The sequence below is a fragment of the Littorina saxatilis genome, linkage group LG13 (genome assembly GCF_037325665.1).
Source record: "Littorina saxatilis isolate snail1 linkage group LG13, US_GU_Lsax_2.0, whole genome shotgun sequence".
NCBI lineage: Eukaryota > Metazoa > Mollusca > Gastropoda > Littorinimorpha > Littorinidae > Littorina > Littorina saxatilis.
This window is the reverse complement of record NC_090257.1, coordinates 42,821,170-42,836,148: the sequence shown is the minus strand read 5'-3', so window position 1 is coordinate 42,836,148 and position 14,979 is coordinate 42,821,170.

The following is a 14,979-nucleotide window of genomic DNA, read 5'->3' as shown; positions in this document are numbered from 1 at the left end:
AAATAACCATTCTCACTCAGTCACTGCCACCAACTGAGAAGGTTATTTCCCTTTGACGGGGGTGTTTTTCCTACCTCGGAGGAATTTCTTGTTTTTTTAAATATTGAACTGCGAGCGAAAGCGAGCTGTTCACTATTTGAAAAAGCAACGAGTGTAAATCTGGTACGACACAGCAAGCCATGTAGTATTCTGTTTATCCTACATACTGTACTTACGTGTATTTTACTGAAAATGTCTTGCAGTCGAGGCAACTAATTGAAGACGCTTGTTTTGGAACCTCGATCTCTTCTAAAGCCTCGTGCAATCTAATACGTCAAAGCAAAGAAACGTCACTCTGAAAGTGTGGCGTGACGTGTTAGTTCTAAAGATTCATCGAGGGTAATTAGCGAGCGCAATTTTTGTTTCTATAATGACGTTTGTCTCGGTGACTTTGGCATCATAAGCAGTGGAAAAACAGGTCCCTGCCAGACTTGCTTGACATGACCTCATTTACATGATATACACACGTGTGATTTGAACGATTATTATCTCACGGGTGTCTCTCTCACGTATGTAGGATAAATAAAGTTCGAACTGCTTTTTTGTGGGAAGATTTAAATCGTTCTGTAAACCATTTGAGGCAGACTGGGGCTTTAAAGGTTTGAACAAGCAAATAATTATCAAGACTGAATCAGAGGTCACTGCTCTCAACGAATTTGATTTGCATCGATTGAACGTTGGATTACCCTTCTTTCAGCCAATGACACGAGAGGACCAAAAACACTCTTTACCGGGCAGCTGGCCGAGACATCTTGTTCTGCTGGCCGAGACATCTTGTTCTGCTGGCCGAGACATCTTGTTCTGCTGGCCGAGACATCTTGTTCTGCTGGCCGAGACATCTTGTTCTGCTGGCCGAGACATCTTGTTCTGCTGGCCGAGACATCTTGTTCTGCTGGCCGAGACATCTTGTTCTGCTGGCCGAGACATCTTGTTCTGCTGGCCGAGACATCTTGTTCTGCTGGCGTGGTGGTGTGTGTGTGTGTGTGTGTGTCTGTGTGTGTGTGTGTCTGTGTGTGTGTGTCTCTCTCTCTCTGGGTGTGTGTGTGTGTGTGTGTCTCTCTCTCTGGGTGTGTATGTGTGTGTGTGTGGTTGTGTGTGTGTGTGTGTGTGTGTGTCTCTCTCTCTCTCTGGGTGTGTGTGTGTGTGTGGTTGTGTGTGTGTGTGTGTGTGTGTGTGTGGTTGTGTGTGTGTGTGTGTGTCTCTCTCTCTGGGTGTGTGTGTGTGTGTGGTTGTGTATGTGTGTGTGTGTCTCTGTGTGTGTGTGTGTGTGTGTGTGTCTCTCTCTCTGGGTGTGTGTGTGTGGGTGTGTGTGTGTGTGTGTGAGTGTGTGTGTGTGTGTGTGTGTGTGTGTCTCTCTCTCTGGGTGTGTGTGTGTGTGTGTGTCTCTCTCTCTCTCTCTCTGGGTGTGTGTGTGTGTGTGTCTCTCTCTCTCTCTCTCTCTGGGTGTGTGTGTGTGTCAGTGTGTGTGTGTGTGTGTGTCTCTCTCTCTCTCTCTGGGTGTGTGTGTGTGTGTGTGTCTCTCTCTCTCTGGGTGTGTGTGTGTGTGTGTGTGTGTGTGTGTGTGTGTGTGTGTGTGTGTGTTTTGCTTGTATGTTCAGTCGGTAAAAAAAATAATAACGAAAAGGAATACATACATAATGTCATTTGACACAGACCTCGTTAGTCGTTGTTGGAGACAAATGACTGTCTCGATCTGTGTCAAATGTCATATTTTGGTCAAGAATACAAACTATAGTTATGATATTTAAAAAGCAAAACAAATTAATAATGAGTTATAAGTATCACTTTGAAGAAAAAAAGCCTTGTTCAGGTTTCAGTTTGTAAAAGCAACGCCCCAGTCTGTACAGCTAAATTATATTTTACGTAAAACCGACAGGCAACGAAAATTCAAAGATACGTGGAGGTTACATGCCGAATCTCAGTGATTATTAAAAATAATGGTCGAAATTGGCGGATCATGAAAAATGCGAGCTTCAGCGAGCTTTATCATGACCGCGAACTGAGACCATTATTTTTAATAATCACTGAGACGAGGTGTGTAACCTCTTTATTCCTCCTTTCTTCAGTTATTCAAAGAAAACAGGAGTTTTTGTGCGAAAGTTTGATCGAATCCGAATCACTGAACCAGTCAACCTGCGCAGGCGATCGATTAATGCGCGGTTGTATAGTTTAGTGCAAATCATATCATTCTGTTAACACTTCTTGTCAGTTTTCCTATTTTGGACTAAAATCAAGTACACAGATATGCTGTTATTCTGCTGTGGCGGTAAAGGCAGATATTGTGTGTTCTGTTTATGTTTTAGTATCGCTTAGGATAATGTTATTTCGTCAAATGGGACCACAGGCGGAAGGTATCGTCCACTGGACTACTACTATCACAGAAAGACTACAAGGTATGTCACTCACCTTCGAGTCTTCAGTGTTCTTGGAGTCGCTTCCTGGGGAAAAATATTGTTCAAGACGGTTTGCCTCTTCCTACAGTCTGTGTAAGGTCAAATAAATACAGTTGAATGATTGCTTGAACTGTATGTACCTTTAATTTTCAGCTTCCGTCCCTTGCAGGTTGTTTTTAACCATCATTTGGACGAATCTTCGTTTGCGAGCCGCTAAGATCCACTTCGTTTCAAATCATGCATCCGCACCGAATATGCATACCAGCGCTCATTGGTCTAAAACATATGTAAATATTGTGCAGAAAAGGGAAGCTACCCACGGGAAAATAATCATCGAATATCCTGTTATTAACCAATGAGCGCTGGTATGCATGCATATTCGGTGCGGATGCATGATTTGAAACGAAGTGGATCTTAGCGGCTCGCAAACGAAGATTCGTCCAAATGATGGTTAAAAGCAACCTGCAAGGGACGGAAGCTGAACATTAAAGGTACATTCAGTTCAAACAATCCTTCAACTGTATTTATTTGACCTTACACAGACTGTAGGAAGAGGCAAACCGTCTTGAACAATACTTTCCCCCAGGAAGCGACTCCAAGAACACAGAAGACGCGAAGGTGAGTGACGTACCTTGTAGTCTTTCTGTGATAGTAGTAGTCCAGTGGACGATACCTTCCGCCTGTGATGGGACTAGCAGACGAACATTTGCACCCGTGTTCCAACGTTAATGACTGTATGAAGTTCAGTTTTCTGGGGAAAATAGTGTATGAAACCGCTTTATGTTGTTTAAATTGATGAGATGTGTGCATTTGGTTGCGTGTGATCTGTTTATAAAATGAAATATTGTTGAAAACTGACCGTCGGATTGCAGTCAGTGTTGTCGAAGAAACTGAGTGAAAAGAAGGGGAACTACTCTTGTCGCTAGACAAAGTATGAGTTACTTGCCTTGGGAATTTGCTTGTGATGAACGTTTGTGCACGGCAGATCTAGATTCAGAAAACAACCGAACTCATGGATTTTATATGGAGATTCATGTGTTCAGGCCTGTAGTTGTTAATTTAAATGCGGTATGTTTGTATTGTTTGCTCCAGAGATGTATACTTCGTACATTAGAGCGTTCGGAACTTTTCAGTCGCAAAAGTAGTACCGAAACAGAACAGCTTCTCAACCCATTGCACTATCGAGGATTCAGGCTGTTGCCGGCTCGTTATTTGTTTGGTTGCAGGGCCGGACCAAGTTCGTTTGAGGGGGGGGGGGGGGGGGGGGTTCCAACTGAAGGCAGGGGTCCAAACGGTCCACTTTTTTTTTTCTCTGAGAGGTACATTGGATGGATTGGATGGCCAGGGGGGGGGGGGGGTTCCGGAACCTCAGGAACCCCCCCCCCCCCCCAGATCCGGCCCTGGGTTGCTGGGTCATTATCGAAAAATAACTGGCTCTACAAGTTTACAGAGGTAAAGAAGCAGAGGGGGAAATAAGGACTGTTGTTACCCGGCTACAACCGAGACTTCGCCGAGAGCGTGCTGAAGTTTGCGTTTCCCCTGTCGACGTCTTGTCGCTTAGCGATGTTCCTCCATCCATCACGAGGAGTGTGTTACAACCAGCAGAACATAGGTAAAGAGGAAACAGTTTTTTTACCGGCGGGTCACTGAGGAGCTTCTCACAGGCTGAGGCTGAGTGATGAGACACGTATTACAAAGAAAACACAAAGTTGTTGAGTATTACAACTTGTGAAATTGTAAGATAAGATGCCAGCGCATAGGCACCGAAATCAATGCGACCACTGTCACTATTTGTGAAGGTTATTGTTGTTGTTGTTGTTGTTGTTGTTGTTGTTGTTGTTGTTGTTGTTGTGTTGTTGTTGTTGTTGTTGTTGTTGTTGTTGCTGCTGCTGTTGTTGTTGTTTTTCTTCTATGGTGTTAGTGTTGTTGTTCTTTTTGTTGATATTTGATGTAGTATTGGAAGGATGGAAGGGGGGGGGGAGAGGGGGTGGGGAGCTGACATTATTCGTGAGTTCAAGAATTTCATTTATCGAAAACAAGTTTTGATGACCTTAGTGGGCAGTGACTCATCACCTTGCTTTAGCACTCGTTTCTTTAACGGAGATCTCCTCAGCAGTTTCAAATTGTGTGTATGAAGAAAATGTAGAATAAAATACGTCTTACCAAAAGATGACTCACAAATGACTGATAGTCTGTAGATTTGACGGGAAGCAACAACTAAGTACACCGTCTTGTTGGCTCACGTAAGTGTAGCCTATGCGATCGTAACTTTGTCTGTCTGTGCGTGCGTGCGTGTGTATGTCTGTGGTAGAAACTTTAACATTTGACTAAACACCGAAATACTCATTTCACCTGGTTATTTTTCAAGCACCATCTTCAAAATATTGAAGCAATTATTAACATTGTGTCGGCATGTGTGTAGTTAAAGCGTGTATCCAAAGAAAACGAGTGGTGGGGGGTTTGAAGGGGTACAAGCAGTTGACTGGTTTCTGTGGTGTGTGGTATGTAGACCAGGTCAGGTGTCAAGACCAGGTCAGGGGTCGCGCGAAGGATTGTGGTATAGATTCACTTCTCCAGTTCTCACTTCTGCATTCGCCGATTCGGGGAAGACGATTTCATGTTGTTCGGTTTCTAAGCTCCAGAAAAGTAAATGAAGAAGCTACCAAAGGGAGATTTCCTACAATTTGATCTGCACAGCGTTTTTCCAATGTCCACGCGAGGAAGAGCTGTCGAAAATGCAGTGTCGATCTGGCAGCCGTATCCCGGTAAGTACAGAGACAGATCTAGTGTCTCCCACTCTGATAACGTATCACCTACTGTTAATCCGTTTTGTTTTAATTTCTTTTTATTTCAGCAGACACGGATGTCAAACACAGTGCTAGGCAGTCACCTCTAGTGAAATGAGTTGATCTAAAGTGCCTGTAATGTTTGGATGTCTTTAATTGTTCGTGGTTCGATTTATGTGAATTTCAAGACTTGCAGTAGAGTCTCAAGTTAAATTTACTCTGCCCGAAAAAAACTGTCCATCATTTACTTGAACATGCAGATATAAGGAAACGGAATGAATCTGTTCTCAAAGTCAAAATGATCACGATTTTTTTCCTCAGATTCAAAACATGCACTGTCATGGTTTTGTCTGTACAATTTAGTAAGTCTTACCTTGCAACAACTTCCTTGAACTTGAAAGACAGTTTTTGAATGCTAGATCTGTATCGCGTTTCATTCCAGACTCGATTCTCTCTTTGATTGTACTGTTTGCTGTTTACGCACTATCATGATTCGCTATGTAACGTTTGGTAAGCTTACCTTGCAACAGCTTTCTCGTCTTGTTGGCATTTTCTTTCAAGGCAGTTCAACGTAAGATTAGATTCTTTCGGACAGAAGGTAGAATGTGAGTTTTGAGACAACGACAGTCGTCCAAAGAAAGCTTGCTGTGGCATTTGTTTGTAAATAGGCCTAATGGTACATGTGTCACAGTGATTCTGTATCAGTTTTCTGCGGTTGATGTGGTTTCTCTTTTCCTCTCTTGTTTTTTCCCTCCTGAGTTGATCGTTATCATTTAAACAAGACCCTCAGAGAGTACCTCCGTTGCTCCTTAAAATGGAATGTGAATAGTGTGTTGGTTGTGTTGACCGTCAGAATTATTTTAAGAACCAGGCTGCTGCAGTCAGTTGACATGTTTTGCATATTGTAGGGTTACCATGCTGCATAGGTAAAGTGGCTTGTATAACCTGACTATTCTGTTTCAAAACACTGTTTATATTTGTGTAGGTTGTAGTCATCATAACTAATCGCATTTTGCCATTTGTTTCAGAAAGGAGGTTAACCTACAAGATCGACGCTATGTCAGATATGCCTCAGCCACATGAAGACTTCCGAATTTAGATCCACTCGGCATGGTGACAAGTCTTGATGAAAAGTATGGGACTGAGGACAGCAGTGGAAAAAGTGGCCACATGGCAGGTACCTATTGCTTAGTGTCTGCAGTGCAAAAGACAGATAAGCTGATGGTAGATTTGCAAATGAACACAGTGCCTGTGTGTGTGTATGTGTGTGTGTGTGTGTGTGTGTGTGTGTGTGTGTGTGTGTGTGTGTGTGTGTGTGTGTGTGTGTGTGTGTGTGTGTGTGTGTGAGGATTGCACAAGATCTCATTCAAGGACAACTGCACTGACCAACAACAAATACACAGTCATTTTATCTGTTTGCCTTCTTTTGAAAATTATACATGGAGTTGATATGATGCGTTAGTTTTAACTGTATGCGTGTATGTGAGTGTGTGTGTGTGTGTGTGTGTGTATGTGTGTGTGTGTTTGGGTATGTGTGTGTGTTTGTGTGTGTTTGTGTGTATGTGTGTGTGTGTGTGTGTGACGGATGAGTTTGTGTTACTGTTTGTTGATTTCTTACGGGAGCCTTGAAGGCTTCGCCTCTTGTTTTCCTCTGGCCGTCATTTGGTCAGTGATAACAGTCAGATGATGAAGTAAACAATGGAAGCGTATTACCAAAGCGCGTGCCTGCATGGAGACTGCCGGGCCCGATAGCTCAATGGTAGAGCACTGGATTTGTGATCCTAAGGTCGCAGGTTCGAATCCGGGCCGGGACGGACACGGGTCAACTTTATGTGCAGACTCTGAGACAGTATTCATGTCCCACCCCCGTGTCACCACTGTGGCTCGTAAAAGACCTCGGTCATTCTGCCATAAGTGAAGGTGGATGATTAAACCTAAACACGCATACACCTGGGTAGCGCGACTACGTTGCTGCTAGCTTTCCACTGGGAGGAAGCGACCCGAATTTCCCAGCGATGGGACAATTAAGTAATGAAAATGAAAATGAAATGCAGCTCTGTGATCTTGGAGTCTGAACTTCATCGACGAATTGGCCAAACAATGCAGATCTCGCAGGTAAAAGGAGTTAGAACCATCTTCATCGAAATGCCTCGGTGTCAATGGTTTTGTTCTAGGACAGTATGGGATATCATATTCTGAATAAATAACTTGTTATTTCATGTTTTAACTGATTGGCGTGCCTATGGCGGAAGGGCAACTAAAAGTAAATGCCTTGCTCTTGAACAGTTCCGGGCAACATCTTTCTTTTCTTTTTCTTTCGCGTTCAACGGTTGTGTCACCTACTCATACATAGTCTGAGGCCGGTGTAACACGAGAAAATTACTTCCACGAGATTTTTACTCCGGAGTAAAAATTTCGTACGAAAATGTTACTCCCTTTACGAAAAAAGCACTCCCCCATTACACGAGAAAATTACTCCCCACGACAGGTGAGTTCCGAGTAAACATTTCGTACACAAATGTTACTCCCCTGACGAATAAAAAACGAATAAATTACTTCACCTTAAAGGCACAGTAAGCCTCCCGTAAACCATCACAGAGCTCCCCGAGCGTCTACATACAGTACAAGCATACTTCCATTTGAACGCTCACCGAACGGGAACATCCTGGCTGCTTTCTGTCGAGCGTGAGAAATGTTCAAAGAATTTATTTTCGTGGACTTGGCCCTCTACAACAATGGCGCCTCGTTTTGGTGCTGGACGGCTGTTATGAATATTCAATACCGGAAATCACGCCCGGACAGTAAGCCTCCCGTAAACCATCACAGATACTGTCAGGCTTTTACACACAGTACAAACACCCTTCCATTTGAACGCTCACCAAACGGGAACATCCTAGGTGCCCTACGTAAAGAGCGAGCAATTTTTAAAGAATTAATTTTGCAGATTGTCTCGAACACTTTTTGGACCCATCCTGAACTCAGGTCAAACATGAGTTACTTCCCTTCGGGTCTCATTCTATCGATGTAAACTGGCGATAGCCGTGAATCGATGATTATCAAAATGTTTTTGGACCGTGGTGCGTTTTTGCGCTAGACCTAACTTTTAAAATCTAAATAATAAATTGACAGCTTGTTACACAAACATTTTTTAATCATAAAAGAATTCTTTTTTCATCAAGACAAGATCAGTACAATTCGAAGTTGTGAAAGTTTGAAAAAAGAAAAGCCCGGAAGCAGGGTCACGCAAGGGTCGTAGCAGACGACGGTTTATGCATATCGCCGTTCCTCTCAACAGTCAAAAGCCATCGCTAGAGTTCTTGTGAACCACATCCGTTTGTTTCGTGCATAAAAACGTGCTATTGTAAATAAGCTCACATCGAGTCGCATTCAAATGACTAACTGACGACTACATTGTGAAAAAGGGAAACTGGATCACACGGGTTCACGATGGCTCAGGGGTAAGATAAACCACGCAAAAATAAATTCTTTGAAAATTGTTCGCTCTTTACGGAGGGCACCTGTCCTTCCTCGCCACAGTCACACGGAGCATGCTGCAGAGTCTGTCCTTCCTCGCCACAGTCACACGGAGCATGCTGCAGTGTCTGTTCTTCCTCGCCACAGTCACACGGAACATGCTGCAGAGTCTGTTCTTCCTCGCCACAGTCACACGGAGCATGCTGCAGAGTCTGTTCTTCCTCGCCACAGTCACACGGAACATGCTGCAGAGTCTGTTCTTCCTCGCCACAGTCACACGGAACATGCTGCAGAGTCTGTTCTTCCTCGCCACAGTCACACGGAGCATGCTGCAGAGTCTGTCCTTTTTCGCCACAGTCACACGGAACATGCTGCAGTGTCTGTTCTTCCTCGCCACAGTCACACGGAACATGCTGCAGTGTCTGTTCTTCCTCGCCACAGTCACACGGAACATGCTGCAGAGTCTGTTCTTCCTCGCCACAGTCACACGGAGCATGCTGCAGAGTCTGTCCTTCCTCGCCACAGTCACACGGAGCATGCTGCAGTGTCTGTTCTTCCTCGCCACAGTCACACGGAACATGCTGCAGAGTCTGTTCTTCCTCGCCACAGTCACACAGAACATGCTGCAGAGTCTGTCCTTTTTCGCCACAGTCACACGGAACATGCTGCAGAGTCTGTTCTTCCTCGCCACAGTCACGCGGAGCATGCTGCAGAGTCTGTCCTTTTTCGCCACAGTCACACGGAGCATGCTGCAGAGTCTGTCCTTTTTCGCCACAGTCACACGGAGCATGCTGCAGAGTCTGTCCTTTTTCGCCACAGTCACACGGAACATGCTGCAGAGTCTGTCCTTTTTCGCCACAGTCACACGGAGCATGCTGCAGAGTCTGTCCTTTTTCGCCACAGTCACACGGAGCATGCTGCAGTGTCTGTTCTTCCTCGCCACAGTCACACGGAGCATGCTGCAGAGTCTGTCCTTTTTCGCCACAGTCACACGGAGCATGCGGCAGAGTCTGTCCTTTTTCGCCACAGTCACACGGAGCATGCTGCAGTGTCTGTTCTTCCTCGCCACAGTCACACGGAGCATGCTGCAGAGTCTGTTCTTCCTCGCCACAGTCACACGGAACATGCTGCAGTGTCTGTTCTTCCTCGCCACAGTCACACGGAACATGCTGCAGTGTCTGTTCTTCCTCGCCACAGTCACACGGAACATGCTGCAGTGTCTGTTCTTCCTCGCCACAGTCACACGGAGCATGCTGCAGAGTCTGTCCTTCCTCGCCACAGTCACACGGAGCATGCTGCAGTGTCTGTTCTTCCTCGCCACAGTCACACGGAACATGCTGCAGAGTCTGTTCTTCCTCGCCACAATCATACGGAACATGCTGCAGAGTCTGTTCTTCCTCGCCACAGTCACACGGAACATGCTGCAGAGTCTGTTCTTCCTCGCCACAGTCACACGGAGCATGCTGCAGTGTCTGTTCTTCCTCGCCACAGTCACACGGAACATGCTGCAGAGTCTGTTCTTCCTCGCCACAGTCACACGGAGCATGCTGCAGAGTCTGTCCTTCCTCGCCACAGTCACACGGAACATGCTGCAGAGTCTGTTCTTCCTCGCCACAGTCACACGGAGCATGCTGCAGTGTCTGTTCTTCCTCGCCACAGTCACACGGAACATGCTGCAGTGTCTGTTCTTCCTCGCCACAATCATACGGAACATGCTGCAGAGTCTGTCCTTTTTTGCCACAGTCACACGGAGCATGCTGCAGAGTCTGTTCTTCCTCGCCACAGTCACGCGGAGCATGCTGCAGAGTCTGTCCTTTTTTGCCACAGTCACACGGAGCATGCTGCAGAGTCTGTTCTTCCTCGCCACAGTCACACGGAACATGCTGCAGAGTCTGTCCTTCCTCGCCAGTCACACGGAGCTGCGGATACAACATGTTCGAAATGAATATTTTTCTATGTTATTTCCATACGATGCTTGCGCCTGTGGTGGGAGGGCAACTCCGAGTGCTGTGTGGCTGAGCGGGCAATGTCTGATGTTACAAAGAATGAGGAGGTGGGAGATTATGTTTCTAATGCGCTGCATGTTTCTTTTTTCTCCCTTTATGCAATACAGACAGAACGTGTGGGGTGTCAACAAATAATAACAAGTCGCGTAAGGCGAAATTACTACATTTAGTCAAGCTGTCCAACTCACGGGATGAAATTACTACATTTAGTCCAGCTGTCCAACTCACGGGATGAAACTGAACGCACTGTATTTTTTTCACCAAGACAGTACAGCTTCGTCAATCCCCGCGTGAAGGAAATCGCTCACCTTCCACGTGCAAAACGTAGTGATATTGACACGCCAGATTAGGCGCGGTAGCGTATTGTGCTAAGCAGGAAAGCGCGCTTTTCTGTATTCTTGTTAACTTTCTGAGCTTGTTTTGAATACAACCTATCATATCTATGTTTTTGGAATCAGGAAATGATAAAGAATAAGATGAAATCATTTTTGGATCGATTTCTTAACTTTTAATCGTAAGACTAATTAATCTATTTTCGTTCATTGTGATCACATTTTAAGAGTAAACAAGACATGTATATATTTTTAGATTCAGAATGTGATGAAGAATACGATGCAATCAATTTTAAATCTGTTTGCAAAAAATCGATTGTATAGACAACTTTAATGAGCAAACTCATCAATTAAATTTTAAGCCTCCAAGCTGAAATGCAATACTAAAGTCCGGGCTTTGTCGAAGATTACTTGACCAAAATTCCAACCCATTTGGTTGAAAAATGAGAGCGTGACAGTGCCTCCTCAACTTTCACGAAAAGCCGGATATGACGTCATCAAAGACATTTATCAAAAAAATTAGAAACAAAATCTGGAGATATCATACTCAGGATCTCTCATGTCAAGTTTCATGAAGATCGGTCCAGTAGTTTTCTCTGAATCGCTCAACACACACACATACACACACACACACACATACACCACACCCTCGTCTCGATTCTCCCCTCTACGTTAAAACATTTAGTCAAAACTTGACTAAATGTAACAACAACAAAAACAGAGAGAGAGAGAGAGAACTTTGAGCTTTGAGCTTGGGCTTTGAGAGATTAGTGTCATCAGCTTTAAAAGCTCTTTACTAAAAGGGCATAATATTTACAGAAAAAATTAACATAACCATAATTATCTGCAAGCGCACACACACACACACACACACACACACACACACACACACACACACACACACACGCACGCACGCACGCACACACACACACACACGCACGCACACACACACACACACACACACACGCACACACACACACACACATCTCTCTCTTGTTTTCCTCTCCCAGTTTATCTCAGACACACATACAAACGCACACGCATAAAAGCGCGCCCTCACTCGCACTTGCACTCACACGCGGATTCTTCCTCCAAGCTGCATCATCAACATACAATAATGCATGCAATTAAAACTTGTAAAATAGTCTCAAAGCAACAAACACACCATTGAAGCTTAAAACATTAGGAATGTATTGGGAACAGACCACCCATCTGTTGCTTACTTCATACTCTACAATGTACATTCCCGTTCTTCCATTTTTGTGTCCTTATATCTAAAGCCGCAATGAAACTTCAAATCACTCGATGCGAGCACGCGAGAGAGAGAGAGAGAGAGAGAGAGAGAGAGAGAGAGAGAGAGAGAGAGAGAGAGAGAGAACGAGGGAATGACAATGTGGGTTTGAAAAATATATTTTTAAAAGCGTAAAAATCAAACCACTTGAACTACAGACTTTAAACTTTGTAAAAGTATCATCCCACAACTCAAGATAATGAACACCAAATAATTATGAAGAAATTCGCTGAACAAATTTAGGAGTCATTAGCATTTTAGTGGGTGGCATTGTTTTGGGGTCACCCTGTACAGTACTTATATACTGAGGTTTATATTCCCCGTTTTCAAACCCCAAATCGTCTAGCCGGTGTTTGAGCGAAAGTCGCGCTACTGAAGCACACAGTTGTTTATCACTGTGACACTGAGAGCTCTGGGGAATAGAGACGCACTGTCACTGATCGGCCAACTGTTGAACTGGGATTACTGTCGACGTCCTTGCTTCACTCTTTTAAAGATCTTAGATGGTTTGTTACTGCTGCACTAAGAAAAGACTGATCTTGGGGTGTTTTTAGACTTCCCGACCACGAATTCCGTAGAATGTGACTGTCCGACTAAATATAGAGTGGCATCTTACAGCAGCCACACTAAGAATAGAGTGCAATTCACTGCCCTGCTTATAACAAAAAACAAGTCGCGTGAGGCGAAATTACTACATTTAGTCAAGCCGTGGAACTCACAGAATGAAACTGAACGTAGTCCGCCGCTAGTGCAAAAGGCAGTGAAAGTGACGAGCCTGTTTGGCGCGATATATAGCGGTTGCGCTGTGCTTCATAGCACGCTTTACTGTACCTCTCTTCGTTTAAACTTTCTGAGCGTGTTTTTAATCCAAACATATCATATCTATATGTTTTTGGAATCAGGAACCGAAATTTAATTTTAATAATTTTTATATTTTTAATTTTCAGAGCTTGTTTTTAATCCGAATATAACATATTTATATGTTTTTGGAATCAGAACATGATGAAAAATAAAGTAAAAGTAATTTTGGATCGTTTTATAAAACAAATATTTTAATTACAATTTTCAGATTTGTAATGACCAAAGTCATTGATTAATTTGTAAGCCTCCATGCTGAAATGCAATACGGAAGTCCGGCTTTCGTCGAAGATTGCTTAGCCAAACTTTCAATCGATTTGATTAAAAATTGAGGGTGTGACAGTGCCGCCTCAACTTTTACAAAAAGCCGGATATGACGTCATAAAATACATTTATCGTAAAAAAGAAAAAAACGTCTGGGGATATCATACCGAGGAACTCTCATGTAAAATTTCATAAAGATCGGTCGAGTAGTTTACTCTGAATCGCTCTACACACACACACGCACACACACACACACACACACACACACACACACACACAGTCAAGTTTTGTAAAAAGGAGATTTATTCTGCCCGACTAAGAATATAATGAATGCCAGACTGAGAAAAGAATGGAACTTGACTGCCAGACTAAAAATAGAGTGACATGTTACTGCCAGACTAATAATAGAGTGAAATGTTACTGCTAGACTAATCAGAGTGAAATGTTACCGCCAGACTAATAATAGAGTAAAATGTTACTGCCAGACTAATCATAGAGTGACATGTTACTGCCAGACTAATAATAGAGTGAAATGTTACTGTCAGACTAATAAAAGAGTGAAATGTTACTGCCAGACTAATCATAGAGTGACATGTTACTGCCAGACTAATAATAGAGTAAAATGTTACTGCCAAACTAATCATATAGTGAAATGTTACTGCCAGACTAATAATAGAGTGAAATGTTACTGCCAGACTAATCATAAAGTGAAATGTTACTGCCAGACTAATAATAGAGTGAAATGTTACTGCCAGACTAATCATAGAGTGAAATTGTACTGCCAGACTAATAATAGAGTGAAATGTTACTGCCAGACTAATAATAGAGTGAAATGTTACTGCAAGACTAAACATAGAGAGGAGCTTGACTGCCGTGATAATCAGTAACAGAGTGAAATGTGACTGTTAGACTTGTAATATGGTAGAATTTGAGTGCAAGACTGATAATCGAGTGGATTCTGACTCCTAGACTTACAACTGAGTGAAATTTACCTGCCATACTAGTAATAGAGTGGAAATTGACTGCCATACTAGTAATAGAGTGGAATTTGACTGCCATACTAATAATAGAGTGGAATTTGACTGTGATAATAACATTAGCGTGGATTTTGACTGTCAGACTAATCATAGAGTGAACTTTAACTGCCATGCTAAATATGTAGTGGAATGTAACTGCCGAGCTGACTGCCACACTCATAATATCAAAAGTGGAATTTGGCTACGGTGTCTAAAACAGATTGGAAACTGACGCCTAGAATAGTAATACAGTAGAATTTGACCACCCTGCTAGATGTAGAGTGGATTTTGACTGTAGTAAACACAAAAGAGTGGAATTTGACTGTGATAATGAGAACAGAGTGGAATTTGACTGTGCATGATAATAAGAACAGAATGGAATTTGACTGCCACCCTAGCAGTGGAGTAGAGTCGAATCTGACCGCGAGTCAAGTAATAGAGTGGAATTTGACAGTCACGCCTAGACCAGAGTTGAGATGACTTCCACACTATGAATTTCAATGCCAAACTAAAAGTAGAG